This window comes from Macaca nemestrina, chromosome 5 (genome assembly GCF_043159975.1).
Source record: "Macaca nemestrina isolate mMacNem1 chromosome 5, mMacNem.hap1, whole genome shotgun sequence".
Taxonomy (NCBI): Eukaryota; Metazoa; Chordata; class Mammalia; order Primates; family Cercopithecidae; genus Macaca; species Macaca nemestrina.
Window position 1 is genome coordinate 140,147,466 of NC_092129.1, and position 7,648 is coordinate 140,155,113.

A 7,648-nucleotide genomic window follows, 5' to 3' on the forward strand; every position below is an offset into this window, starting at 1 on the left:
TCTGATTTACTTCACAGATGACGGGAGAATGAATTAAAAGATTAAAAAGTCAACATTTTGCTGAGTCCTTTGAATAACAAAGAGGTCCTGTAAGAACCAAATGAAGCTAAATAGGCAATCTTTGTCCTATGATACAGCATCAAATATTAATAGAATTTGTGACGGGAGGGAGAGAGCGGGCTCGGTAGCTCCTGCTTGTAATCCCAGCACTTGGGGAGGCCAAGGTGGATGGATCACCTGACGTTGGGAGTTCACGACCAGCCTGACCAACATGGAAAAACCCTGTCTCTACTAAAAATACAATATTGGCAGGGCGTGGTGGCGCATGCCTGTAATCGCAGCTACTTGGGAGGCTGAGGCAGGAGAATCGCTTGAACCTAGGAGGCAGAGGCCGCGGTGAACTGAGATCGAGCCATTGTACTCCAGCCTGGGCAATAAGAGTGAAACTCCATCTCAAAAAAGAAAAAAAAAAAAAGGATTTGTGACCAAAAGGGCCTTGGACCTGTCACCTAATTTCACAGAAGAAGAAACTGAGCCCTAAAGAAGGGAAATGACTAACTCAGGATCGCCAGTGACCAGTGGCAGAGCTGGGAGTAGAATTCAGATCTCCTGAGATTCACCCTCTGGTGCTTTCTCTCCTGTCTTGCTTATTTTCATATGTACCCTTTTTTATCACACTTCCCTTTCCTGCTTCCCAGGCTTTTGATCACACTTCTACTTTCCTGCTTTTCAGCCTGAGTATGTCTACTTATGAGAAATACAGAGATCATTTAAGGAACTGCGAATTTCCTTCTCGCTTCGAGCTCCATCGAAGTCAGGACTCCCATTCACATGGGACAGATGAGAAAGAAAAAAGTTCAGAGGGGAGTTTCACTTGCCAGAGTCCACACAGCTACGGTTAGACCTCAGACCTCCTGAACAACAAAGCCGACGTCCGTCCCTACACATTAAAATAGGTGGGCTGGTACATTACATGAATGTACTGTTCTTTTGTTTAAAGAAGTGTATGGGAATCAGAATTTGGTCTAATTAAAGGCCATTGGGGGTGGATTAATGAAGTACAAAAAGGGCCTCATTAAAAGAAGCTGTCCTCTAAAAGGCAAGCCAATGGCAGTTACCTTTCCAAAGTGAACATTAGAAAGTGGTTCCTGTGTAATTTTCCAATCATTTAACTTAAAGATTCCTATCTATAGATACATGAGGGTCTGCGTGTACTTTTGTGATGGCCTGAACCAAGGTTGACTTGAGCAAAAAGCTGCTCAAGGCCAGTGATCATGGTTTAAATTATGAAAGTAATATAAGCACATTACAGATCTTTGGAAAGTTCAGGAAGGAAAAATATGTACCCATGGTTCTACCATCCAGCATGGTATTGTTAATTATTTTGTACATTCCCTTTCCGTCTTTTTACCAGAAGTATCTTTACGTAGTTTTAAATGGTCTTCCTCTAATTTTCATAGCATACTATGACCTTGTATTACACTTTCCCCTGTGACATTAGATCATAAACATTTTTCTCATACATTTTGTCTTCATGAGCATCACATCTAATGGCTGCAAAAAGGTCCATTTCATGGGGGTCCCATAAGGTGCTCAAGATTTTCTAGAGGATTCATGAACATCATTCCAGGGGAGTCATATTGTCAAAGACAACAATGGCATTTGTTTTAATTTTGAAAAGTAAAAAGTAGCTCAGTTTTTTATTTAAAACATTGCCCCTTTAAAGCTAAGCAGCGTGAGAGCCTCTGGGTGTGTGTCACGTGGATACACACAGGGTTAGTGGAGATAATAAGCCAGTTCGTCAGTCCATATCTCGCTCAGCACAACACACTGGGGACTAACACCTAAGAAGTCTATTGGACAGTTATAAATTCCACATGGATGCATGCTATAACATGGATGAACCTTAAAAACATTATGCTGGCCGGGCGCAGTGGCTCATGCCTGTAATCCCAGCACTTTGGGAGGCTGAGGCAGGCGGATCACCTGAGGTCAGGAGTTTGAGACCAGCTTGGCCAACATGGTGAAACCCTATCTCTACAAAAAATACAAAAATTGGCCAGGCATAGTGGCGGGTGCCTGTAATCCCAGCTACTCGGGAGGCTGACGCAGAATTGCTTGAACTCGGGAGGTGGAGGTTGCAGTGAGCTGAGATTGTACCACTGCACTCCAGCCTGGATGACAGAGTGAGACTCTGTCTCAAAAAAGAAAAGAAAAGAAAAGAAAAGAAAAGAAATTTAGGGGACACATTCAAACTATAGCAAGGAACAATTCGTTTACTGGGAATAATGATTATCCATACCCCAATTCCATTTCCAAATGTACTTGTAGAAAATTGTTTGCAAATGACAGCCTGAAATCTCTCTCATCTCTTTGTTTTGAAACAAAGTATAAAATGTCCAAAAATAAAACAGTTGAGATCCAAAGTTTGTGATTCATAAGGGCAATGATTGGGTTTTCATGCTAATATGTGAGATGTGACTCCTTCAAACTTCTTTGTTATGACGTCAGCCACATTACTCATCTGACGTGAAAAGAAATTTTTAATTAAAAAAGTTGATATTTTAAGCTAAAATGCAAAAATTCTAAACATTAGGCAATTACAATATCTTTTGTCCATTTAACTGCCACAGCATGTAGTTAATTTTATTTTATTTTATTTTATTTTTTGAGACAGAGTCTTACTTTGTAGCCCAGGCTGTAGTGCAGTGGTTTGATCTTGGCTCACTGCAACCTCTGCCTCCTGAGTTCAAGTGATTCTTATGCCTCAGCCTCCCGAGAAGCTGGGGTTACAAGCGTGTGCCACTATGCCCAGCTAATTTTTATATTTTTAGTAGAGACGAGATTTCACCATTTTAGCCAGGCTGGTCTTGAACTCCTGACCTCAGGAGATCCACCCACCTTAGCCTCCCAAAGTGTTGGGATTACAGGCATGAACCACTGGGCCCAGCTGCATGTAGTTACTTTTAATCTATACTGAATATAGGCTTGGTCCCTAAACTGACCATAATAATTTCATTTCAAAATGTAAATCACAAACTATATTTTGTCTTACATTATTGATTTAAAGTATGTGTCACATGTTAAACAGAAAGTTGAATTTTGTCTTAATAACATGAATATTATTGAAGATTATATTAAATTAATATTTTTTGTAGAATTGTAATACTTTTTAAACATAAAAAATTTCACAAAAAATTATAAAACATATATCAATGAGCTAATATTTATAATATTCTAAATATTTTTGAAGTGCCTGTAACAATGCCTAGAACAGTGCCTGGTATGTAATAAGCATTACGTGTGTCTGTTAAATAAAAAGAAAATGAAATTACAAAATATTTTAAAATACTGTAAGTTTTATAAGTATATTTATATACATGAATTGATAAAGAACATTTGCACAGTAAAAAAATATACATTGGAAGATGCAGATTAATGTAATCATTCCCCCATTTTTGGCTATTCAGGTTACCGTCAGTGTTTTTTAAAGGATTACTATGATGAACATTTTTCAAGCATAAAGAAGTTTCAGTAGTTTATGTTATTTTCTCAAAGTATCTTCACAGAATAGAGTAGCCAGTGCAAAAGTTGTGATGACACGTATTACTTTCTATATGTGTCATAGTTGCTAATATTATCTTAGTGGCACTTAGCATAAGGAAAATACGATGCCCCAACTCTGAGTCAGGCTCTGTTGCAAGAGGTTTGCCAAACTTATTGCTATGGTTGGAATATTTATTTCCTTCAAAACTTATGTTGGAATTTAATCTCCAACATGGTAATATTAAGGAGGGGGTCTTTAAGAGGTGACTGGGTTATGAGGTCTCTGCTCTCATGAAGGGATTAGTTGATCAGGGGGTTAATGGATTAGTGGGCTATCCTGGGAGCAGGACTGGTGGTTTTATTAGAATAGGAAGAGAAACCTGAACTAGCATCCTCAGCCCCCTCACCACGTGATGCCCTATGCCACCTTGGGGCTCTGCATAGTCCTCACCAGCAAGAAGGCCCTCACCAGATGTGGCCCCTTGACCCTGGACTTCTCAGCCTCCATGACTATAAGAAATAATTGTTTTTTTCTTTATAAATTACCCAGATTCAGGTATTCTATAAGCAACAGAAAACAGGCTGGGCGCAGAAGCTCATGCCTATAATTCCAGCCCTTTGGGAGGCCAAGGTGGGCGGATCACCTGTGGCTGGGAGTTTGAGACCAGCCTGGCAAAACAACCTCCTTACCAAAAATGCAAAAATTAGCTGGGCATGGTGGCACATGCCTGTAATCCCAGATACTCAGGTGACTGAGCCATGAGAATTGCTTGAACCCAGAAGGGGGAAGTTGCAGTGAGCTGAGATGGCATTACTGCACTCTAGTCTGCCTGACAGAGCAAGACAAGAAAAAAAAAAAAGGCAATAGAAAATGGACGAAGGCACTTATCTTTATGGATCTTCACGATAATTCTGTTGGGTAAGAGGTAGTATCATCATTCCTATTTTCTAGATGAATCAACTGAGACTCAAAGAGTGGAATCACAATGACCTGATATCTAGGAGGGAGCACTGAGTTTCAACTGCAAGTGCGCCAAGTAGGAAAGACCGTCTTGTGGTAAATTTCTTTCTCTTGGCTAAAAGCAGGGGGTGATATGGGGTCAGTTTGTTATTGTCACCTATAAGAGAGATGGAAAAGGCTTCTACATTATCATGAACTTGAGAATCTTACAGTTAAAAATTGGAAAGATGAAAAATGGGTGGAGAGTGGGACAGGAGTGATTGGTAAGGTTACTTGATGTATCAGTTCCCTAGGGCATCCATCACAAAGTACCACAAACTGGGACGCTTAAACAATAGATATTCATTCTCTTATAGTTTTGAAGGCTAGAAGTCCAAAATCAAGGTGTCAGCAGGCAACTGATCTCTCTGAAGGCTCTAGTTTCAGGTGGTTACTGTCAGTCTCTGGCATGGCTTGGCTTGTGCACCCATCACTCTAATCTCTGTCTTCACATGGTCTTCTCCCCACTGGGAAGACAGAGATAGCGATTTGGACACAGACACCAAGTCTCTGGGTAAAGACAATATTTCCAAATAAGACTCTGGGTGAACATGAATTGTGCAGGGTTACTATTTAACCCAGTACTGTACACTTGGGTAGGAGAAGCCTGATACTTCTGCCCCTTCCCACTTTCTACTTTGTGTATGCAGTGGTTAGCAGAGGTATCTCTGCTCTCAGAAGTGAGGGGAAATCCTTATGTCCCTAGGCAATGTCTTAGTAGGCTGCTGACACCCAGGAGAAACAGTCTCTTCAGACTCAGAAGGCTACATCTAGGCCCATCCCCATCATCTTCCTCCACAGTTGCTGGAAGAAGGTTGCAATAAACAGCTCCCCTAGTTGGGGCAACAGAGAATCTCAAAGGAAAAGATGTGCACAGAGCCAGGAATTACTAACGCATCATAAAAGAGAAGCACGAAATGAAACAAATGACTATAATATCTGAGAAACAAATACTAGAACTCGCAGAAGGTGATTTTAAGAGAAGTATAATGAACCTTTCATCACAGGGATAAAAGACAATTGAATCCATAAGACAAGAAGGAAATTATGAAAAAGAATCAAATAGGGATCTTGGAAGTGAAAAGTATTCAGAAGAGAGGGAAATGGTAGAATGAATACGGATGAAGAGCTGTATATTGAGCTAGAAACAATAGCTGAGGGATTATCCCAGAATGTAGTATAAGAAGACAGAGAAAAATTATGAAAGAAATGTTTAGAAAGATGGAGGGTAGAACCAAAGCTCCCAAATCTATCAATTCACATTCCAGAAGAAAATAAAAAATTGAAAATATGAGAGAGAGGAAAAATTAAAAACATATTAAAAGAAAAATTTCCAGAGTTGAATAAAAGCACAAATCTTCCAGTTGAAAACTGAGTAGGATGAATAGAAATGACTACACTTAGATACAAATAGTGAAATTTTAGAACAAGTGTAAGGAGAAATTCTAAAAGCATCCAAAGATTTTTAAAATTTTTTCTGCAAAGACTAATATCAGAATTCTCAGTAAAAATGCATTGCATACAAGAAGGCAATATAAATACATCTTCAACATTTTGAGAGAACATGGTTACAAACCTAGAATTCTATATCCAGCTAAACTATTAAGTGTAAATGCAAAAAAAAAATACATTTATAAATATTCAAGGATCTGGAAAATTTACCATCCACAATGAATTAAGAGAGAATGAACTTAACCAGAAAACAAAAACAGAACAAAACAAACAAACAAACAAAGAAATATATGAAGCAGTAGCTTATTGAAGAAATCAGTAAAATTTATTGTAAAACTCATATAAGTTAGGATAACCACTAGAAGTGACAGGTGCAAGTTTTAAATTTTGAGAAGGACAAAATAAGACAAAGAAAACTCACTGATTTTGCAAAAGGCAAAAGGAAATAAAAAAAAAAATCCAGGAGAAGTAGAAAAGACAAATAAAATGAGAGGAATAGTTCAGATGTCTCAATATCACATTAAATATGATTGGGTTAAGCCCATGGATAAAAGGAGAATTTTAGATTGGATGTTTGAAAACCATTATAAGAGATGCATCTAAAACAAAATCATCTGAGAAGTTTGAAAATAAAGTGATGGAAAAGGATATTCCAATGAAAAAATGTGTGATTATATTTAAATCAGATGAAACGGAATTCAAGGAAGGTTTAGAAAGTGGATCTACCTAGCAGTAGTCAGCACCCCTGGTAACTAGATAGTAGTTTCTAAACATCATTTCACACATACACACGAAATCAATGTTCACTTGAAAAAAGGCTGATTCCAGGTCTGGGACAAGAAATATACAAGATGAGGCCGGGCGCGGTGGCTCAAGCCTGTAATCCCAGCACTTTGGGAGGCCGAGACGGGTGGATCACGAGGTCAGGAGATCGAGACCATCCTGGCTAACCCGGTGAAACCCCGTCTCTAGTAAAAAATACAAAAAAAAAAAAAAAAAATAGCCGGGCGAGGTGGCGGGTGCCTGTAGTCCCAGCTACTCGGGAGGCTGAGGCAGGAGAATGGCGTAAACCCGGGAGGCGGAGCTTGCAGTGAGCCGAGATCCGGCCACTGCACTCCAGTCTCGGCGACAGAGCAAGACTCTGTCTCAAAAAAAAAAAAAAAAAAAAAGAAATATACAAGATGAGCCTAGACCAACATGTCATATCTTAAGCAAGAAAGCTGAAGACTACAGAGAGAGTGTCAAAATTGCTTAGGAAACAACTTGAAGAGGCTTTTACTGGCTAAAGATGCAACAATCATGCATTAATAAAAATGATAATTACAATGATTAAAACACTTCAAATATACTTAAGTTTATGAATATGGAAATGAAATAATTTTTTTAAAAAAACCCTTATTGGCCACTTTCTATAAAAAAAAAAAAAAACAGGGAACAGAGGAACATGTTAAACACTATCACAGAAAGATAATCAGCAAAATCCAGACTGTAGGAAATTCTACAGAACAAATGATCCAAAAAATATATTCCAAGCAAAAAAGAAAGTGTGTATTTGTGTGTGGTCGGAGGGATTACATATTACGAGTTACGTAAAAAACATCACTCGATTGCATGTAAGAATCTTAACTGAATCTTTTTTTTAACATAAAC

The 7,648-nt window shown here is 38.7% G+C and overlaps 1 pseudogene; it reads left to right on the forward strand.

Moving 5' to 3' along the window:
- Positions 1-2,419: 2,419 nt before the first annotated feature.
- On the forward strand, positions 2,420-2,530 carry LOC112428014 (small nucleolar RNA U13; annotated as a pseudogene).
- The last annotated feature ends 5,118 nt before the right edge of the window (positions 2,531-7,648 follow it).